The sequence below is a fragment of the Erinaceus europaeus genome, chromosome 7 (genome assembly GCF_950295315.1).
Source record: "Erinaceus europaeus chromosome 7, mEriEur2.1, whole genome shotgun sequence".
Classification (NCBI taxonomy): domain Eukaryota; kingdom Metazoa; phylum Chordata; class Mammalia; order Eulipotyphla; family Erinaceidae; genus Erinaceus; species Erinaceus europaeus.
Window position 1 is genome coordinate 15,733,745 of NC_080168.1, and position 22,887 is coordinate 15,756,631.

Here is a 22,887-nt window from a genome sequence, read left to right on the forward strand (position 1 = left end):
TGCCCCCACTGGGGAAGGGGGGAAGTAGGGGCCTTGCACATGCTCAACTTCACTGCTCCAGATCACTTTATTTTTCCCCCATTTGGAAAGAGTAGAGAGACAGAGAGACACCACAGCAGCAGGGCTTCCTCCATTGCCATAGCACCATGTGGTGCCAGGGTGTGAACCCAGGCCGTGTACCTGGTAGTAGATTTTTGTGGTGAAGTTCAGAGGCAAGCAGAAAATGCTGGTCTTGAGTTCATTCTGGAGCTGTGACAGTCAGTTCATCTCTTCAAGAGTCTGGGAAACTATACAGACTTAAATTCCCTCCCAGACTTAGATTACCAGATTAGCAGGGAAAAGCAGGAGCAAAAAGGAACCACATACCAACATTATTTTTCAGTTAGACTAACTTGACCTCCAGCAGCCACAGCAGGACAGGAGCATTCAGGAAACAGAATACAAAGGTGAAAGTGAGAGGGGACTTTTTTTTTTGTAATTTTTTTATACTTATTTATTTTCCCTTTTGTTGTCCTTGTTGCTTTATTTATTGTTGTTGTAGTTATTGTTGCTGTTATTGATGTCGTTGTTGTTGGATAGGACAGAGAGAAATGGAGAGAGGAGGGGAAGTCAGAGAGGGGAGAGAAAGAAAGACACCTGCAGACCTGCTTCACCACCTATGAAGTGACTCCCCTGCAGGTGAGTAGCCGGAAGGCTCAAACCGGGATCCTTCCGCTGGTCCTTGCGCTTTGTACCACCTGTGCTTAACCCGCTGTACTACTGCCCGACTCCCGAGAGGGGACTTTCTTGACTCCCAATGCCACACTGCAGTTAGGACTGATCTTGGGGAGGGAGACCCTGTCTCATGCATTTATTTTCTCATTTATGATGTCTTTCCTCTCAGACTAATCCTCGAAACCAGCCTATAGCAGGCAACTAATTAGTGTGGCCATTTACTTACTCAGCCAAACCCACAATATATCCTGTAGCTTCCATAACTGTGGGAAAGACAGGCCTATTTTCATGACAGCGTGAAGGTGGGGGTTGTAAAAACCTTTTTTTTTCCTCCCTCTTTTTTACCAGAGCACTGATCAGCTCTGTTTTACGGTGGTGTAGGGGACTGAGCCTGGGACTGCAGAACCTCAGGCATCAGAGACTCTTTACATAACAATTATGCTACCTACCCCGGCCCTAAAAATCTATAAGTCATTCGTCTATGATACTTCTGAATGGAAACGTAGCATGTGTTTTCAGTGACTAAAAGGAGAAAAAAAAAATTAATGTGGCACCAAGACTAGCACATGTGTGATACCACCACCCTGGGTCAATATATATTTTTTAAGTCTTACCCTTTTTTCATTTGTCTAAAGAGCTATTAATATATTAAAGGGGGTTGGGCAGTAGCACAGCAGGTTAAGTGCACATGGCACGAAGCGCAAGGATTGGCGTAAGGATCCTGGTTTGAGCCCCCGGCTCCCCACCTGCAGGGGGGTCGCTTCACAGGCAGTGAAGCAGGTCTGCAGGTGTCTAACTCTCTCTTCCCTGTTTTCCCCTCCTCTCTCCGTTTCTCCCTCCACTCTCTGTCCTATCCAACAACAACGACATCAATAACAACAATAATAACCACAACAAAGATAAACAAGGGCAACAAAAGGGGGGGGAATGGCCTCTAGGAGCAGTGGATTCATGGTGCAGGCACCAAGCCCCAGCAATAACCCTGGAGACACACACACACAATAATACATATTTTTCTTTTTTTTTAATATTTATTTATTCCCTTTTGTTGTCTTTGTTTTATTGTTGGTTATTGTTGTTGTTATTGATGTCTTTGTTGTTGGGTAGGACAGAGAGAAATGGCGAAATGAGGGAAAGACAAGAGAGGGGGAGCAAAAGATAGACACCTGCAGACCTTCGCCACGTGTGAAGCGACACCCCTGCAGGTGGGGAGCCAGGGGCTCGAACTGAGAGCCTTACACAGGTCTTTGCACTTTGCGCCACCTGCACTTAACCCGCTGCACTACCGCCCGGCTCCCAAATAATATATATATCAAAGAGAGTATCACTCTGATACATAGACGGCACTGCCAGGTAGGACTCTGGACATCACGCTTGTGAATCCATTACTATACCTCCTGAGCTACTATTCCTTATTTATTGTTGTTGTTTGTTAGAGAGAGGGACAGAGAATGAGAGATGCTTTCATAACTCTGGGAAACAACCTGCTCTATGTCTAGCAAGACAGCCAAGGTGGCTATAATGCCAGGAACTGCCAAGCAAAGACAAAATTGACCACATCAAATTTTTTTTTCCCTCCTCCAGGGTTATTGCTGGGGCTGGGTGCTGACACTACGAATCCACTGCTCCTGGTGGCTATTGTTTTTTTTCCATTTTATTGGATAGGACAGAGAGAAATTGAGAGGGATGGGGTGACAGAGAGAAGAGAGACACCTACAGAGTGGTCCAGGAGGTAGCGCAGTGGGTAAAGCACTGGATTCTCAACCATGAGGTCCCGAGTTTGATCCCCGGCAGCACATGTACCAGAATGATGTCTGGTTCTCATATCTTTCTCATGAATAAATAAACTGTATATGTATATGTGTATGTGTATGTGTATGTGTATCTGCTTCACCGCTTGTGAAGCGAACCCCCTGCAGGTGGGGAACCCAGGCTCAAACCAGGATCCTTTATTGGGTCCCTGCACTTTCTACTGTGTGTACTTAACCCAGTGTGCCACTGCCCAGCCTCCCCATCAGACATCTATAGAGAGTAGCTTCAGAAACAAATAGTATACAATATCACTTCTAGCAGCAAAGATAATATCATATACAAATGCTGTATTTTACTATCAAAAGTAGGAAGTGAGGGCAGGGGAGATAGCATAATGGTTCTGCAAAAAGACTTTCATAAAAAATAATAATAATAATAAAGACTTTCATGTCCAGGCTCCAAAGTCTCAGGTTCAATTCCACACATCACCAGAAGCAAAGGCTGAACAGTGTTTTTTGTTGTTGTTGAAGCAGTACCTAACTCATATAAGGAATTAATGTCAGCTACCCAGGCCCCACATACAACCACACATACTCCCAAGTTTCTCCTACAAGATCATCAGTCTGTTCCCAACAATGTAATTTTTGACTCCTGAGACAGTACCTACTGGGTTGTTGGAAAAGTCATGTTGGGGTGGGGGGTATAGATAGCATAATGGGTATGCAAAAGGCTCTCATGCCTGAGGCTCCCACAGTCCCATTCCCTGCACCACCATAAACCAGAGCCAAGCAGTGCTCTGATTAAAAAAAATAAATAAAAATAAAGTCACGTTGCATTTTTGTATTGAAAAAATAAATCATGTCTTTTCTGACAGCCCAATAGAAGTTCTGTCTCCCATTCTCCCAGTCTAACAGGCAGGTTGTCCATCTTCAGAGAAATATCTAAGGATAAGACATCAAAGGGAAAAGAAGGAGAAAAGGTATTTATATAGGCAGAAAGCTGTGCACAGGCCACAAGTGGAAGTTTTGACCCAACTCCAACCTAAACTTAGAGTCACTGGTGATTACATAGATGCCCAAGAATTGACAGGTCCCACTGTTTTGGTGGGGTTTTTTTTCAAAGTTTTATTTATTTATTTTTAATTTACAAAATGGAAGTATTGACAAGACTATAGGATAAGAGGGATACATTTCCACAGAACATCTGCCCCAAGAACTCCATATCCAATCTCCTCCCTTGATAGCTTCCCTATTCTTTATCCCTCTGGGAGTATAGACCCAGGATCATTCTGGGGTACAGAAAATGGAAGGTCTGGCTTCTGTAATTGTTTCTCCACTGAACACGGATATTGACAGGTTGATCCATATTCCCAGTCTCTCTTTTTCCCTAGTGGGGCAGGGATCTGGGGATCTGAGGTGGGGCTCCAAGACACATGGTGGGGTCCTCTGCCCAAGGAAGTCAGGTTGGCATCATTATATCATCTGGAACCTGGTGGCTTCTCTGACCCATCCTGGACAGAGCTAGAAGGAATTATGTTAAGTGAGCTAAGTCAGAAAGATAAAGATGAGTATGGGATGATCCCACTCATCAACAGAAGTTGAGAAAGAACAGAAAGGAAAACTAAAAGCAGGATTTAGGTCCCATTGTTTTCATTCAGTTTGCAAACGATTTTGAGGGCACATATATTCACTACATAAAAATGAGCAAAGCCATCCATACTTGCTCTGAGTAAGTCCAAAGAATCCACCATCACCTGACCCACAAATCAATAGCTGGCAAGGAACTGACCTTAGGAGTCAATATACCAGCTTCCTCTGGAAAATACTACTTTGATTACTATAACATATTTTACAGAGCTACTGATGTATTTATACTCTTCTTCCTCTCACTCATCACCCCAGGGGAGCAAGAAGGTGTGAAAAACAGGGGGCAGGGAGTCGGCGGTAGCACAGTGGGCTAAGCACACGTGGCACAAAGCGCAAGGACCGGCATAAGGATCCCAGTTGGAGCTCCTGGCTCCCCACCTGCAGGGGGGTCACTTCACAAGTGATGAAGCAGGTCTGCAGGTGTCTTATCTTTCTCTCCCCCCTCTGTCTTCCCCTCCTCTCTCCATTTCTCTCTGTCCTGTTCAACAACAACATCAGTAACAACAACAATAACTATAACAATAAAACAAGGGCGACAACATGACGTTCAATGATGCAAGTGAAGAGTAAGGACAACCACTGAATGGTTTCACTCATATGTGGGATATGGACTATTGAGTCTATAAATGTGACAAAAAAATAAAATGTTGACCTATTTCTAAAAAAAAAAAAAAAAAAAAAAAGGGCAACAAAAGGGAATAAATAAATACTAAAAAAAAGAAAACAGGGGACTGTCCTCATGTGACAACAACTATCTTATAAATCACTGTTCCCCCCAAAAAACTGACTTAAGAAGAGCGAGAGAAAAAGAGAAAGAGAGAGAGAGAAAGAGAGAGAGAGAGAGAGAGAGCAGATGTATAAACATTAAGCAAGTCTGAAAAGTTCAAGTTCAGGGAAGGCTGTTCTTGAGGTTAAATGCTTTCAGAATAAAAAAAAAAAAAGAAGGCGGCGAAGAAGAAGAAAGAATGGTTACTTGAGGGCGGAGCAGCTGAGCTCAGATTTCTTGGGAAGAAAATTCCAGATGAAGGCCAGAGAGATAGAATAATGGTTATGGCCAGGTCCAATCCCAATAAACCATAAACCAGAGCTGAGGGAGTCGGGCAGTAGCACAATGGGTTAAGCGCAAAGCGCAAGGACAAGCATAAGGATTCCAGTTCAAGCCCCCGGCTCCCCACCTGCAGGGGAGTCGCTTCACAGGCGGTGAAGCAGGTCTGCAGGTGTCTGTCTTTCTCTCCCCCTCTCTGTCTTCCCCTGCTCTATTTCTCTCTATCCTATCCAACAACGACATCCATAATAACTACAACAATAAAACAAGGACAAAAAAGGAATAAATAAATATTTTTAAAAATTTTTTTAAAAAAGAGCTGAACAGTGCTCCAGGTAAAAAAAGAAGAAAGGGAGTTGGGTGGTAGCACAGTGGGTTAAGCACAGGTGTCGCAAAACGCAAGGACCAGCATAAGGATCCTGGATCGAGCCTCTGGCTCCCCACCTGCAGGGGAGTCGCTACCTTTCTCTCCCCCTCTGTCTTCCCCTCCTCTCTCCATTTCTCTCTGTCTTATCCAGTATTGACAACATCAGTAACAACAACAATTGTAACTATAACAATAAAACAAGAGCAACAAAAAGGAATAAAAGAAGAAAATAAAAAAGGAAAACTCTCAGAGATAGCTCTCTGAGAACACTTGAATATGTCTGTACCAAAACAAAGGCCTAGAATCATATACACAAAACTATTGGGGAGAGGAGTGAAATTAAGGATTGGGCGGGGAAGGGAACTGATTTCACAGGCATCTGTATTGTCTGCGTTTCAAACACAAACCACTACTTATGTGTTTCCTAGGCACCACTGCTCCCCACAGCCATGCGCTATCATGGTGATCATGTGGAGCTGGGCGGAGTGCTGATGAACAGTGAATCATACACAGTGCAGAAACCACACAGCTGTTATACTGGGAAGAAAATCAGAGGGGAGGAACCACACCGCCAGCAAACAGTAGCAAATGGCACTGTAAGATTCACATGGGGGCTGGGCGGGGGCATACCCGGTGGAGAGTACACATTATGGTTCTCGAGGACCTGGGTTCAAGCCTCCATTCCCACCTGCAGGGGGAAAGCTTTGAGTAGGGCTTGAAGGTATAAGCCCTTCTGGTTTTCTTTCCATCTCTTACTCTCTGTCAAAAAAAAAAAAAACAAACCTAGGGGCCAGGTGGTGGTGCCCCTGGTTGAGCACACATTACAGTGCACAAGGACCCGGGTGGTTCAAGCCCCCATTCCCCACCTGCAGGGAGGAAGCTTCACAAGCAGTGAAGCAGTGCTGCAGGTGTCTGTCTCTCTCCCTCTCTGTCTCCCCTTCTGGCCAGACTTCTGGCTGTCTCTATCAAATAAATAAATATTAAAAAAAAAAACCTACAGGTTGGGGTGGGGGCACACATTACAGTACAAAAGGACCTAGGTTCAAGCCCCTGGTCCCCACCTACAAGACAATAGGCTTCACAAGTGTTCTGAAGCAGTGCTGCAGGTGTGTCTTTCTCTCTCCGTATCTCCACTTTCCCTCTGAATTTCTCTCTCTATCTATCCTATATAAGTAAAATTTAAGGGCAGGGAAGATAGTATGGTTATGCAAACAAACTCTCATGCCTGAGGTTCTGAAGTACCAGGTTCAATCCTCCATACCACTATAAGCCAGAGCTGAGCAGTGCTCTGGTAAAATAATATATTTTTTTAAGAATTAAAAAGCTACCCGGAGTGGTGGAGTTGTCATGTAGGCACTGAGCCCTAGCAATAACCTGGTAGCAAAAAGGAAAACAAAAGAAACAAACAAAACATAAAGCAGAGTGCATGACCCACACGTTCAAAGGATTATCAAACTATTATGGAATCCAAATGTGCTACTAATCTCTGCTCAGCCATTTCCTCAAGTTGCAACCCACAAAGCAGGCTAAAAGTCTTGCCATCGGGAACTTTCGTGTGTGTGTGTCCCCGCCCCGCCCCCCCCCCCCAGTTTATTTTACTAGTTACTATTAGTGGTAGTTACTATGATGGTTGTTGTTATTTTCATTACACAGAAACACTGAAAAAATCTGCAACAAATAAATTTAAGACTCTACTAGAACATTAGTCAAGAGATTTTATTTCTACATGTTAGCAACATACATGTAAAAGTGAAACAAAATAAACAATTCCACTCAGAATAGTATCCAAAAGAGTAAGGTACTGAGAAATAAGCTTGGGCAAAGTGTAAAAGCCTGTACATTAAAAACTCTAACAAACTCAGTCTCTTACAGACCAACCTACACACCTGAGGTTGCAAACACAACAGGCTCAACCCCCAGCAGCACTTTATGACAGAGTTCAACAGTAGTGCTCTGGTCCTTTCTCTTTTTCTCTTCTCTCAGAATAAACAAATAAACCCTTAAAAAAAAAAAATCAACTACAGGTTGGGAGACAGCATAATGGTTCTGCAACAGACTTTCATGTCTAAGGCTCTGAGAGCCAGGTTTAACCCCAGGCACCACGCCATCGCCAGAGTTGAGTAGTGCGAGCTGGTCTTTCTCTCATTAACATAATTTTAAAAAAAAATTTAAAGTTGCTGCGAGCTAAAAACGTTAGTGAATTGGAAGACTCAATCGTGTTATAGTAAAAACTATTCACAAACTGAGCTACACAATAGATGTGATTCCTTTCAAACCTACCAAGTTGGAGCTGTGATGTACCAGGTGACTGCACATTTTACCAAGCACCAGGACCCAGGTTCAAAACCCAGCTCCCTACTTGCAGGAGGACATTTGAAGCAGTGCTGCAGGTCTCTTTCTCTTTTTTTTTTTCTCTCTCTCTACCTTCCTTCTCAATTTCTGTCTCTATCCAAAATAAATATTAAAAAAAAAAAAATTACCAGGGCTTTTTTGGAGAAATTGATAAAATGACCCTAAAAATTATTTGGAAATGAAAAGGGCCTAAGAATAGCCAAAGTGAAACATTTAAAAAAAATTAAACACACACACAATTGGAGAATTTATCAGATCAGTGCTCTTTCAAAAAATAAATGAATCTTTACAAAGTATGTGGGAGGAGGGGTTTGAGAGCAAAATCGCTCACTTGCATAGTGAGCAGTTTTGACATGTGTGCTACCCAGGTTCAAGCCACTGCTTTGGTGCTGTGGTCTCTTTCACTCTCTTCCTCTGTCTCTAGGTAAGAAAAAGAAAGGAAGAAAAGACTGAAGTCACATGTCCTCTAAAGGCTTCACTCAATCTCTCCCTCACAGGGATCTCCAGTTCAGCCTATTCAGCCCTGGCTTATGCTGGTGGTCCTGGTGGTTGAACCTGGGACCTGATGCCTCAGGTAGGAAAGTCTGTTGTGCAGACCAAAAATGCTACTTCCTAGCCTGGTCTCTTAATAATTACTTACACCTGATTCTGTGTTTTATTGGGCAGGGAAGTTTTCACACAGAATCAGGTGTAAGTAATTATTAAGAGACCAGGCTAGGAAGTAGCATTTTGATAGACACCTGCGGACCTGCTTCACTGCCTGCAGGTGGGGAGCTGAGGGCTCGAACCGGGACCCTTACACCAGTCCTCCTCGCACTCTGCGCCACCTGCACTTAACCCACTGCGATACCACCCAACTCCCTGGAACTTCCTTCTGACCCTAGCCTTCAAGTCTGTGTTTCTCAGCTTCACGTTGTCAGCACTGTTTTCTCAGTTAAAAGGCCGGGTTAAGTCCAGGTCAAGTGCACATAGTATGAAACACAAGGACCCATGCTAGCTAGGATCCTAGTTCGAGCCCTTATCTCCCCACCTGCAGGGGAAAAAAAAAAAAAAAAAAGGCCTCCAGGAGCAGTGAATTCTTGGTGCCAGTAGCGCTGGCACCAGGGCCCAGCAATAACTCTGGAGGCTAAATAAATAAATAAATAAATAAATAAATAAGGGGCTATGTCCCTGCAACAGGGAGTACAGAAGCTCCCACCATGCTGTGTGGGGCACATTTCACCCCACTCAGCAGTCTGTCCAGCTTCAGTCAGATGTGTTTGAATGAATGCATCTATTCCCCATCCTGAGGGCATTCCCTCAGTCCTAGCCACCATTATGTCTTAACTGCTAGTTTCCAGTTTCCCTCCTTACCCCTTTTATCATCTGCTCTCAGTGGCCAGTAGCTTAGGGCCAGGGAGGTGACTCAGCAGTAGAAACTCTGGGTTTGATCCGCAGCCCACGTGGGAGAGACCAGGACAAACAAGGGCAGGGCCAGTGCTCAGTCGCCCTCATAAAACAGAGTGAAAGTTGGACTAGGAATGTTGACTGATACATACAAACAAGTCGTCTGCTGGGAGTAGTGAAATCAAGCAGTCATGAGGCCCTTAGCAACAAGAAGAGAATATAATACCTTAGTTGCTCAGCTTCTTGGCTTGATATTCAGCTAATGCTACCACCTTAGAGGCCTACCTTGTCCACCTTAATACTGACCACTCCCAGTCAGTCCCCACAACAAAACCTTGCTTTATTCTGCTGCATTCTTCCACCATCAAAATTGATTAAATGTTAATATTTCTATGTTCCAGAAGGTGGCACAGTGGATAAAGCATTGGACTCTCAAGCATGAGGTTCGGAGTTCGGTCCCTGGCAACACACATACCAGAGTGATGTCCAGTTCTTTCTCTCCCTCTCCTATCTTCCTCATGGACAAATAAAATCCTTTAAAAATATATTAATTTGTGGCCCGGGAGGTGGCACAGTGGATAAAGCACTGGATTCTCAACCATGAGGTCTTGAGTTCAATCCCCAGCAGCACATGTACCAGAGTGATGTCTGGTTCTTTCTCTCTCTGCCTATCTTTCTCATAAATAAATAAATTCTTAAAATATATATATATATATATATATTAATTTTGGGGAGTTGGGCGGTAGTGCAGCGAGCTAAGCACATGTGGCGCAAAGCACAAGAACCTGTGTAAGGATCCTGATTCGAGCCCCCGGTTTCCCCCTGCAGGGGAGTCACTTCACAGGTGGTGAAGCAGGTCTGCAGGTGTCTTTCTCTCCCTGTCTTCCCCTCCTCTCTCCATTTCTCTCTATCCTATCCAATGACAACATCAATAACAATAATAACTACAACAACAATGAAAAACAAGGGCAACAAAAAGGAAAAATAAATATCTATATATGTATTAATTTTCCTTTTAACTGTAAAAGGAAGCAAAAGGGGAGTCAGGCGGTAGCGCAGCGGGTTAAGCGCACGTGGCTCAAAGCACAAGGACCAGCGTGAGGATCCGGGTTCGAGCCCCTGGCTTCCCACCTGCAGGGGGGTCACTTCACAGGTGGTGAAGTAGGTCTGCAGGTGTTTTTCTCTCACCCTCTTCTCTCCATTTCTCTGTCCTATCCAACAATGACATCAATAACAACAACAATAACTACTACAAGACAACAATAATAACTAATAACAACTACTACAAGGGCAACAAAAGGGAAAATAAATAACTATAAAAAATTTTTTGGGGGGAGTCGGGCTGTAGCGCAGCGGGTTAAGCGCAGGTGGCGCAAAGCACAAGGACCGGCATAAGGATCCCGGTTCGAACCCCGGCTCCCCACCTGCAGGGGAGTCGCTTCACAGGCGGTGAAGCAGGTCTGCAGGTGTCTATCTTTCTCTCCTCCTCTTCTGTCTTCCCCTCCTCTCTCCATTTCTCTCTGTCCTATCCAACAACAACAACAACAATAATAATAACTACAACAATAAGACAACAAGGGCAACAAAAGGGAATAAATAAATAAATATTAAAAGAAATTTTTTTGAAAGAGGAAGCAATGGAACTATCAATAGGAACTGATTTTAAGTTACTGGTGGGGTATAAGCTATATATGGCCTTTTATTTTTTTTTAAACCAGAGTACTGTTCCACTGTTCAGCTCTGGCTTATGGTGGTGCAGAGAATTGAACCTGGGACTACAGGGCTTCAGGCATGAGTCTGTCTGCATAACCATTATGCTACCTACCCCTAACCTGTATGGCCTTTTCTATCATTTTAATTTTGGAGCTATATAAATGAATCACTTAGTCGAAAACCCACACTGATTATATATATTTGCCTCCAGGGTTATTGCTGGGGCTCGGTGCCTGCACTATGAATCCACTGCTCCTGTAGGCCATTCTTTCCCATTTTGTTACCCTTGTTGTTATTGTTGGATAGGACAGAGAGAAATGGAGAGAGGAGGGGAAGACAGAGAGGGGAGAGAAAGATAGACACCCGCAGACCTGCTTCACCGCTTGTGAAGCGACTACCCTGCAAGTGGGGAGCCGGGGGCTCGAACCAGGATCCTTATGCCGGTCCTTGCGCTTTGTGCCACATGTATTTAACCCGCTGCGCTACCACCCAACCCCCTGATTATATTTTTAAAACAAAAAAACTGGGGTTGGGTGGTAGCTCATCTAGTAGAGTGCACTAAGAGCCACGTTCAAGTTCTGGGTCCCAACTTGCAGGGAGGAAGTTTCACAAGTGGTAGAGCAGTGCTGCAGGTGTCTCTCCTTATCCACAGCCCCTTCAGCTTATATCAAAGGGGTGAAAAGCCACAGGGAGTAGTGAATTCATCATATAGGCACCACACCCCACCATAAACCTGGTGGCAAAAATTTAGTTAATAATAAAATTAAATCCTAGGGCCGGGTGATGGCTCACACATGTTACAGTGCGCAAGGACCTAGGTTTGAGCACCCGGCCCCCACCTGCAGGGGGAAAGCTTCACAAGTGGTAAAGCAGGGCTGCAGGTGTCTCTCTGTCTCTCTCCCTCCCTATCACCTCCTTCCCTCTCGATTTCTGGCTGTCTCTATCCAAATAAATAAATAAATTCCCCACATGAACATTCAATCACTTCAGTCAGGCCTGTCAAGTACTCTTAACCTTCCAGATTCTTTGAGTGGAATCTTCTCAGTAACCAAAAAAGTTCAGTCACTTCTGATTTCTTTCCCTTATTTTTTTTTTTAATTTAAAACATGTTTTAATCTTTCCATTTATTTTTATAGTTGGGTAGACAGAGAGAAATTGAGAGGGGAGGGGGAAATAGGGAGAGACAGAGAGACATTTGCAATCCTGCTTCACCACTTGTGAAGCTTTCCCTCTGCAGGTGGGGACCGGGGGATGGAACCTGAGCCCTTGTGCTGAGTGCTTGCCAAAGTGCTCCACTGCATGGCCCCTCCCTTTCTCTCCAAAGCAATATGGGTCACAAAACTTAGAAGACAATCTTTCTTCACGGCATGCTTTCTTTGGTTTCCGCTGCCACAGATCTGTAATATTCCAGTAACTATCAGACTGAAGTCTGTGTCTCCAGGGTATACACTTCCTACTTCCATTCTGCAGGCAGTATCCAGATTAACTGCTCAAACATCCCTTGAACAGGCTACTCCCATGAGTCCTCAGCAGCTGCCAGTCACACACCAGTCCCCTGCATCAGAATAACTTGACTCCCCAGTCCCACCTTCAGATGTGAGCACTATGGCACTGGAGCAAGCCTCAGTGCTATAGTCTCTTGGTCTCCGCCCCCATGAAAAAGCAGCCTGAGAACAGCAAGGGAGTGCAAGGTCCCAGCTCTGCAAAAATAAGCTAAACAAAACCAAAAGCCTAAATTAGGGTTGTAAAACTAGAATGTATAGAGCAGCAGGGCATTCTGGGGAGACCTGAGATGCCCGCAACTATCTACTCGCATGAGTGGTGGGCTCAGCCCAATCCCCAACTGACTCCCTGGGCTGGTGCAGGGTCACTACAGTAGCCTCAGAAACCTCAGCACCCTGTCTGCCATTTTTGCAGCCTCCAGAAGAGCCTGCCCAGCCCTCTCTGGGTCTTCTGCCTCCTGATTCCTCCTGTGAGTGATCCTTGAGCTGCCATGCCAGAAAGCCTATGACTATTGTCTCACAAGTCTGAGGCTGCAGGGGCCAGGCGCAGACAGTACGGACAAGGTATCTCTCTCCACAGAAAGCAATTATTCATCACCCGCTGGTTAGCTTGGTTTCCTAAATTACAGGGTGTGTGGCTCTTGGGAGCTTCCTTTCCCTCCTCTACTGACGTGTCTCCCTCAGGTCACCAGGGGAACTCAGGACACGAAAGATGGTTCCAAGTCTACTAGAGTGCACAACGGCTCTGACAAGATTAACAACTCCGTAGTTATGTTAGGAAATGTTACTTGACTTAGCAGGAACCAAAGTGAATGGGAAGAGTAAGAATCAGATAAATTCCAAGCTATGCCTTCTGACAGGAAGCTGGAGGAGCAGTGAATGCTTTTACAGGCCGACTGAGGAAAGCAGGTGAATCCATCAGCCCTAGTGACTAGAGAGGGGCAGAACCAGAAGTCCAGGGAAGGGCTGGAGAGACAGCACAGTGGTGATGCAAAGACGTTCATGCCTGAGGCACTAAAACTCCAAGGTTCTACCGCCAGCATAAGGCAGAGCTGAGCAAAAATAGTAATAATCTCAAGTTTTTTTAAGTACATCTCCTTCTCCCTTCCTCTTTTTGATAGAGACAGAGAAATTGAGAGGGAAAGGGGAGACAGAGAGGGAGAGTAGGGACCAGGTGGTGGCGCACCTGACTGAATACACACTTACAGCACAAAAGGGTGTAGGCTCAAGTCCCTGGTCCCCACCTGCAGAGGGAATTTTCACGAGTGAAGCAGTAAAAAAAAAAAAAAAAAAGGGGGGGGGGTTCCTGCAATGCTACATGGCTTATAAAGCTACCCCCCTTTAGGGCTTGAACCAGGTCCTTATGCACAGTAATGTGTACACCCAGTCCCTGAGTACATCTTTTTTTAAAATCAATTTATTTTCCCTTTTGTTGCCCTTGTTTTTCATTATTGTTGTAGTTATTACTGTTGTTGCTATTGATATCGTTGTTGTTGGATAGGACAGAGAGAAATGCAGAGAGATGGGGAAGACAGAGAGGGGAAGAGAAAGATAGACACTTGCAGATCTGCTTCACCGCCTGTGAAGCTACTCTCCTACAGGTGGGAAGCCGGGGGCTCGAACCAGGATACTTCCACAGGTCCTTGTGCTTGCACCACATGTGCTTAACCCGCTGCGCTACCGCCCAACTCCCCATCTTCTTACTATTCTGTGCAACAGAATAAGAAGTGCAGGAAAAACACTTGTGGGGCAGAGATGTGGCCGTCTCCAAGCACTTGGGTGAGTGAACTGAGGCTCTCCAGGGGAACACTGTGTACTTGAAAGAACAAATGACACTCAAGTGATAGTTATTCAGACTCTGGGACTTGGCAGGCATTTTCTAGAAAGGTTAGTCTGTCACTGCAAGGAAAACAAATGACAATATCTGCTGCCAACAGTAACATTGGGCTTCCAAGCGCAAGTCAGTCAGAGTTTTGGCCAAACTGCACCTGCCACCATGAACTTGACAGCTTCCCAACAATTGACTTTTTCAAAGTGTGGGATGAGAACACAAATCTAAGTTCTTGCATTAAATAATAAAGTGTGATGCCATACCACTTGGGAGATCTGCAAAAGTCAGTGAGCCACTATTTTCCAAACGCCAGTCCACATGATGTGACTGGCCACTGAACCTGAGGCTCATAAGTCCCAGGTTCAGTCCCTCACACCAGCACAAACCACAGCCAAGCTAAAAAAAAAATAAATAATAAAACAAAAAGCTAGTTATATCAACTTGATTAGAACTGTATTAGAATAACTTTTTCAATTTACAATATAAATAACAAGGTGTGTATGTGCTTTTGTTTTTTAGGTGTGTATTCTATTATGATTAATATTAAAATGTGTATATGTGCATATTCTTGTTCTTGGGTGTGTGTGTGTGTGTGCGTGCGCGCACAGACAGGTACTCTTAGAAGCTTCACAGAGGACTGCAGAGATAGCATAATGATTCTGCAAAAGACTCATGCCTGAGGCTCTGAGGTCCCAGGTTCAATCCCTAGCATCATCATAATCCAGAGCTGAACAGAGATCTGGCCTATCTCCATGGAAGTAAATAAATCTTTAAGAGGGGCCAGCTGGTAGTGCACCTGGTCAAGTGCAGACATTACAATGCACAAAGACACAGGTTCAAGCCCCTGGTCCTGCAAAGGGAAAGCTTCACAAGTGGTGAAGCAGGACTGCAGGCTCCTCTCTCTCTCTCTCTCTCTCTCTCTCTCTCTCCCTTCTTTCCATTTCAATTTCTGTCTCCATCCAATAATACAATTTAAAAAATAAATAATAAATCTTTTTAAAAATATTTATTTATTTATTTCCTTTTGTTGCCCTTGTTTTTTTATTGTTGTTGTAGTTATTATTGTTATTGTTATTGATGTTGTCATTGTTAGACAGGACAGAGAGAAATGGAGAGAGGAGGGAGAGAAAGATAGACACCTACAGAACTGCTTCACCACTTGTGAAATGAGTCCCCTTCAAATGGGGAGCCGGGGGCTCAAACTGGGATCCTTATACCGGTCTTTGTGCTTTGCACCACCTGCGCTCAACCCACTGCGCTACCACCCAACTCCCATAATAAATCTTTTAAGAACTAAGAGTCTCAGCTTCCCCAGAGACACACCTTACTAGGGAAAGAGAGAGGCAGACTGGGAGTATGGACCGACCAGTCAACGCCCATGTTCAGCGGGGAAGCAATTACAGAAGCCAGACCTTCTACCTTCTGCAACCCTCAACGACCCTGGGTCCATGCTCCCAGAGGGCTAGAGAATGGGAAAGCTACCATGGGAGGGGGTGGGTTATGGGGATTGGGTGGTGGGAATTGTGTGGAGTTGTACCCCTCCTACCTTATGTTTTTGTTCACTAATCCTTTCTTAAAAAAAAAATTAAAAAAAAAAAAAAAGAACTAAGAGTCTGTTGGTCTCTTAAGGGCTGAGGAAATAACATAATGGTTCTACAAGACTGTCATGCCTGAGGCTTTGAAATCCTAGGTTTAATCCTCAGTACCACCATAAACCAGAGCTGAGCAGTGCTCTGGCATGCCCCACCCCCTAAAAATAAAATTAATTAATTAAAAAATAAATAAATCTTTTTTAAAAAAGTAGTGAGGAAGGTCAAGTACAGGACTTGCATACCTGAGGTCTAGGGTTCGATCCTCCCACACCACACATGCCAGAGCAGTGCTATGGTTTCTCCCTCATAAAATAAACAAAACCTTACAAACTACCGGGAGGTAGCCCAGGAGGTGGTGCCTAGAGTACTGGGCTTGAAAACACGAAGTCCTGAGTTCAATCCCCGGCATCACATCTACCAGAGTGATGCTCTGGTTCTTCCTCCACCCCTACCCACCCACCCCAAGTGTCAATAAAATGTTAAAAAAAAAAAAAAACTACTTGGGGTCTTCATATATTGGAAGGCCTCCAACCTTTCTTTCACCCCATTTTCTCTCACTGTTGGGGTTCCTCTGAGCTCAGCCTCCTTACCTTGCCTGGCCCACAATAAGCACTCACCTGGCCTCATCCACACCTACCTCCTTAGCTTCCCAGCAGTACTCAGACCCTTGAAGTCAATGCCAAACAGACCTACAGAACAAGCTGCGGGACCCTAACTCAGCACATCCAAAGAGCCATTCCTTCACCTTTGTCCTCAAAGCTGAGCCTCCTGCTAACAGTTCTTCTTGAATCACCACACAACTGGCCACCAATGGAGAGAGACTAACCTTGACAAGCAGAACAAGGAAGAAAGAAGTCCAGAGTCTGTAACCAAACACATGTTAAAGCTGATGTGTAAAGTGCTTTCATGATAAACCTGGACACGTGTTTCTATTAGTTATGAACTAACTAATTGAAATAAACACTTTTTCAATATTTTAACGAGAGAGAAAATGACATCAGATCACTGCCCAATTCTGGTTTATGGTGGTGCTGGGGATTAAACCTGGGGCTTCAGTCTCAAGATCAAAGTCTTGCATAACCACTATGATATCTCCCCAAGGAAATAAGCAGTTCATGACTTGATTCAAGTAGCTTTAACTTACTGAATAACACACCTAAGCTAAGTCTATTTATTTATTATTTTTAACCAAAGCACCGTTCAGCACTGGCTTAAGGTGGTACCAACAACTGAACCTGGGACCTGAGTCTTGGCCATGAGAGCCTTTGGCATAATCACTATGCTACCCCCTTTGCCCACCCTACCCCCACCCCAAGCCTTTATAAGAAATCTTTTGGGAGTCGGGTGGTAGAGCAGCAGGTTAAGTGCAGGTGGCACAAAGCGCAAGGATGGGTGTAAGATTCCTGGTTCGAGCTCCCGGCTCCCCACCTGCAGGGGGGTTGCTTCACAGGTAGTGAAGCAGGTCTGCAGGTGTCTTATCTTTCTCTCCCCCTGACTTCCCCTCCTCTCTCCTTCTCTCTGTCCTACCTAACAACAACGACATCAATAACAACAATAAAAAACAAGAGCAACAAAAGGGAAAATAAATAAAAAAAGAAATCTTTTTTAAATATTTATTTATTAGCCAGAGCACAGCTCCACTCTGGTTTATGATGGTTCAGGTGACTGAACCTAGGGCTTTGGAGCTTCAGGCACGAGTCTCTTTGCACAACCATTATGCTATCACCCGCACCCCCCCCAAAAAAAAAAAAACTCACACACCTCTTTCAAATGTTTATGTAGAGGACAAGAGATAGCTTACCTAGTAAAGTACAGACTTCCATGAAAAAGCATTCAGGTTCAAGTCCCTAGCACCACATAAGTATACCATGGAAGTTGCAAACGGAAGCCCCATGAATGGTGTAGCAATACTACAGTGAAGGAAGGAAGGTAGGAAGGAAGAAGGGAGGAAGAAAGGAAAAAAGGCTGGAGAAATACCTTAATAGTTATGCAAAAAGACTTTCATGCTTGAGGCACCAAAGGTCCCAGATTCAGTCCCCAGCACCACCACCAGCCATAGCTGAACAGTGCTCTGGTAGGAAGGGAAGGGAAGGGAAGGGGAGGGGAGGGGAGGGGAGGGGAGGGGAGGGGAGGGGAGGGAAGGGAAGGGAAGGGAGGAAGGTTGGCTCAATGGGAGGAGTGGAATCATGCAGGTGAGGCCTCAGTGTCCAAAAAAAAAAAGCCCATTAAATGTTATCCAATGTAACTTGAAAAACTTACAGTCCCCAGCCCCCCACTCCCACCCTAATGGCAGTCACATTTGACTGTTAATGCTCTTCTCAATTACGAATCTCCCAACAAGGCGGTACCAGCTTCACCCTAACAGCAAGGTACTATTTACAGAGGAAGATAGTAAGTCTTCTGGGTTTGCACATTACTGCTTCATTTGCACATTACTCAGCCACCAAAGATGTCCCCCACCCACTCCACCAATATCAATTCCTTCCAAACCATTCCGTTTGGCAACATATATTTAGGGGCCCGGTGGTGGCGCACATGGTTGAATGCATATGTTACAATGCACAGGACCCCTGTTCGAGACTCTGGTCTCCAACTGCAGGGGGAAAGCTTCTCGAGTGGTGAAGCAATGCTGTGACGTCTGTCTCCTATATCACTCCCTTCCCTTTTCTATTTCTGGCTGTCTCTAATAAAGATTTAAAAAGTTTGTTTAAAAATATTTAGAAGGGAGTCGGGCGGTAGCGCAGCGGCTTAAGCGCACATGGTGCGAAGCGCAAGGACCGGCATAAAGATCCTGGTTGAAGCCCCTGGCTCCCCACCTGCAGGGGAATCCCTTCACAAGCGGTGAAGCAGGTCTACAGGTGTCTATCTTTCTCTCCCCTCTCTGTTTTCCCCTCCTCTCTCCATTTCTCTGTCCTAACAATGACATCAATAACAAGAACAATAAAAAAGCAAGAGCAACAAAAGGGAAAATAATTAAAATAATTTTAAAAAATTAGAATAGGGGGCCGGGCGGTAACGCAGCTGGCTAAGCGCACATGGCGCAAAGAGCAAGGACCCGGTAGGGATCCCAGTTCCAGCCCGCGCCACCCGCAAGGGGGTCACTTCACAGGCGGTGAAGCAGGTCTGCAGGTGTCTTTCTCTCCCCATCTCTGTGTTCCCCACTTCTTTCAATTTCTCTCTGTTCTATCCAACAACACTAAACAACAGGGGCAACAAAAGGGTAAAAATGGCCTCCAAAAGCACTGGGTTCGTAGTGCAGGCACCCAGCCCCAGCAATGACCCTGGAGGCAAAAAAATAAAATAAAAAATAAAAATAAATACTTAGAATACAGTACAGAAAAAATTGATAAGCATGAAGACACAGGTCTCCACCCTTCTCTTTTTGTAAGTTGAATTTTGGGGAAGTTTGGCAGGCGGACTGGGCAGTAAGTCTTCCAAAGCTATTGTGTGCAGATGTCCTTTCTATCAAGAAGGAAATCCCAGCTCTTAAGACTACAGTTCTAAGTCTTCAGCAAGGCATGGGAGGCCGTTTGCAAATCTAACCCATTAACTTCCCTCTCCCGGTTTGTCGTGGATGTTTCCAAAACAAACAGGTCTGTCAAACAGTAACCATTTTTTTTTCTCTGCAGGACCTGCTACATCTATTCCTTAGCTACTTTGCATCTAGGATGTGTCCTCTCAACAGTATCCCCAACAAACACTTGACTTTCACTACACCCAAGGCTTATCCATCTAGTCCAATTAATAAATTTTCTGGGCGGGGGTGTATTTATTTTTAATATAAAATGTCCTAGTACTTACGGGAGTCCCCTCCCTCGCGCTCCTTGTTGACTAGCTGAATCAACAGATGCTAAAGTTTAGAAAGATCTGAAATGTCCGAGGGAACCAGGGGTGACTACACAAAGAAAGTTTTAAGGCATTTCTAGAGGCAGAATGGGGATGGGACGGATAGTGAATGGGGAATAGCGTTTCTCCAGTGAGCCGGGAAAGTTCCTCCTAGTCCATCACAGTACACATATCACAAATGCATGCTCCTTGCTCACCTCCCCCCCAGCTCCAGGCACATGCCTCGTTCCCACGGCGCCCCCCCCCCCCGCCCCTCCAGCAGTGCCCGGGCTCCTGGGACAGGGGTGCATGTTTGCAGAGAAGAGCTGAGTGCACGAGGGGGTGCAGCCGGGGTGCACAACTACGGGAAGAAGCGCTCAACTCCAGGGGCTCTGAGCTCCCGCCTGAACCCTTTACAGTTCAGGGAAGTCCCCGAGGAAACCAAAGGAGGTGGGAGGGAGATCAGAAAAAAAAAAAAAAAAGTGAGTATCCGAGTCCAATTCATCCAGGAAGGCGGAGACGAGCACCGGCTCGCACCCCGGCGAGGATTTAAACCCTGGCGCGGCGGGAAAGAGGAGGCGCGGGGGGAAGGGGGGCGGCCAGGGTCCCAGGACGCGGCGGAAGGGGGAGAGGCTTCCACCAAGGAGCCAAGTCCCAGCGGCGGGCCAGGCCGCGGACCCTGGGCTCCCGGGGCAGGCGAGCCGGCGGGCGGGAAGTGGGGCTGGGGCCCCGCGCTGCACTCACCTGGCGGGCCCGGCTTCAACCCGGCTCGGCGCCGGCTGCCCGCGCTTCCTGCCCCGGCCTGCTGGGCGAGCCGGCGGCCGCAGGCGCCCCTAGCAACCACGCACAACCACGCGCCCCGCCGCCGGAGCCGCGGGAGCCCGGCTCGCTCTACGCGCGCCCCCAGCGGACGGACAGAGGGCCTGGAAGGGGCTCAGCGAGGGGAGGGAGCGGAGGAGGCGGGCAGGCAGGCGCAAAGTCGCGAGGTTTGTGGGACCGAGGAAAGCGGGCCGTCGGGGCTTGCGCAGGCGCAGCCGCTTCGGCGCGAATGGAACCTGGAGCGCGGAATTCTGGGAAATGGAGTCCCAAGGTGAACCCTCTCTTCCCCCACCCCCCCATCCCCCCACCTCCCACCTCCACCCCGCCGGGATACATAATAGGACTCCGGGACTCTTCCATCCTGGTTCTTCCTCCTAGTTGAGATTGGACTTTCTCTGCCTGGGCCTCACTTGGCTCCTCTGCAGTCAGAATGCTTAATAAAGACATATCTGGTAGTTCTTTCTAATACAAAGCACTGATCTTTTGATCCCAGGAAAAAAGAAATGGTGCCCTGTTTTCCTCCAATTTACCTCTGTTCTCACCCTTAACCCGCCCAAGGAGAAACCACTGCTGACTCAATTCATTCTCCAAGCAGGACAGATCTTTGCCCCCCACCTCCACCTACATGTCCCTAGACCTAAAGTGTTTGATCTAAAGAGAAATGGAAAGTAAAATGATTTTTTCTATTTTTTTCACCAGAGGACTGCTGGGCTCTGGTTTATAGTGGTATGGGGATTAGGACTGAAAATGTGGCTACAGAACCTCAGGTATGAAAGTCCTTTGCATAACTATTATATTATCTCCCCTGCCCTAAGTGGATCTTTTGAGTAGAACAAGAATGCAAACCCAGAGAGGTGGTCCTATGTATACTCAGAGTGATGCTCAGGCTCCCTCCCCAACTCCCTCTCTTTCTCATTAACAAGTAGACATATTTTTATAATTAATTATTTAGTTATTATTAGAGACAGAAATTAAATGGGGAGAGGGAGATAGAGAGAAACAGAGAGACACCTGCAGCTCTACTTCAACACTCATGAAGCTTTCCCCTTGCAGGTGGGGACCAGAAGCTCAAACCCAGGTCCTTGCACATTATTTTGTGCGCACTTAATCAGGTGCGCCACCACCTGGTCCAGTAGGCATATTTTCTACCATGCTATATAATTTTTTTTAAAGACTTTTTTAAATTTTTCAATATTTTTATTTATTTTATTTATTATTGCATAGAATCAGAGAGAAATTGAGAGGGGAGAGGGAGATAAGGCGGGAAAGAGACAGAGACAACTGCAGGCATGCTTCACCACTCCTGAAGCTTCCCCCCTGGGAAACCCTGGGTGGGGACCAGGGGCTTGAACCTGGGTCCTTCACATGCTATATAAATCTTTTGCTTATGTACCCCTCTTATCCTATGGTTTTGTCAGTGTTTCCTTTTTATAAGTAAAATTAAATATATATATATTTTTTGCTTATGTAATGGCCATTAGTGGATACTAAGACCACTACAGATTTCTTTTAAAAGATTTATGTATTATTTATTTATTTACTCCCTTTTGTTGCCCTTGTTTTATTGTTGTAGTTATTATTGTTGTCTTCATTGTTGAATAGGACAGAGAAATGGAGAGAGGAGGGGAAGACAGAGGGGGAGAGAAAGACACCTGTAGACCTGCTTCACTGCTTATGAATCGACTCCCCTGCAGGTGGGGGGGAGTTGGGGCCTCTAACAGGATACTTACGCCGGTCCTTGCGCTTTGTGCCATGTGTGTTTAACCCGCTGCCCGATTCCCGAGATTTATTTATGAGAGAAGAGAGAACCAGTACATCACTCTTGTTGGTATCTTCTAATTCTGCTTTTAAAAACCCCTTCTGTTTCATTGGTTTAATACCCCCTGCTTAACACTGTATTCTATTTACATAACCACTTCATTCTATTTACATAACCTCTGTTAACAAGCACCACCTTCCCTCCAGGGCATTGGTGGTTTAGTGGTAGATTTCTCACCTGCTACGCCCCCTCTCCTTGTCATACCCAGATTTTCACCAATCACTTTTCTCTCCACCCTCTTGCGTCACATCCTGTTCCCACCCTACTGGGCTAGTATATTTATAAGGACAAGATTGTTTGTAGTTTTGAGTTTAGCTTAGCTCGGCTTAGATTGTGCTGCGTCCTGCATGAATAAAGAGATACTGCCTACAGCTCAACCATGAGTCTCTGGTCGTCTGTTACCTGCCCGTGCCCGTGAATCCAGCCCGGTGAAAACGACACACTCTGGCACATGGAATGTCAGGGGTCAAACTCAGGTCCTCATGCTTGAGATCCAATGTTTTATCCATTGCACCGCCACCCAG

General features: G+C 45.6%; 1 protein-coding gene across 1 annotated transcript in view; it reads right to left on the bottom strand.

The window, feature by feature from the left end:
- The window catches only part of TTLL4 (tubulin tyrosine ligase like 4), a 44,379-nt gene extending 23,635 nt beyond the window's left edge, over positions 1–20,744 (bottom strand). Inside the window, exon 1 of the mRNA XM_060193872.1 lies at positions 20,470–20,744. The gene's annotated coding sequence lies outside the window, so the exon portion shown is untranslated. The remainder of the gene's footprint in view (positions 1–20,469) is intronic.
- Positions 20,745–22,887: the final 2,143 nt, after the last annotated feature.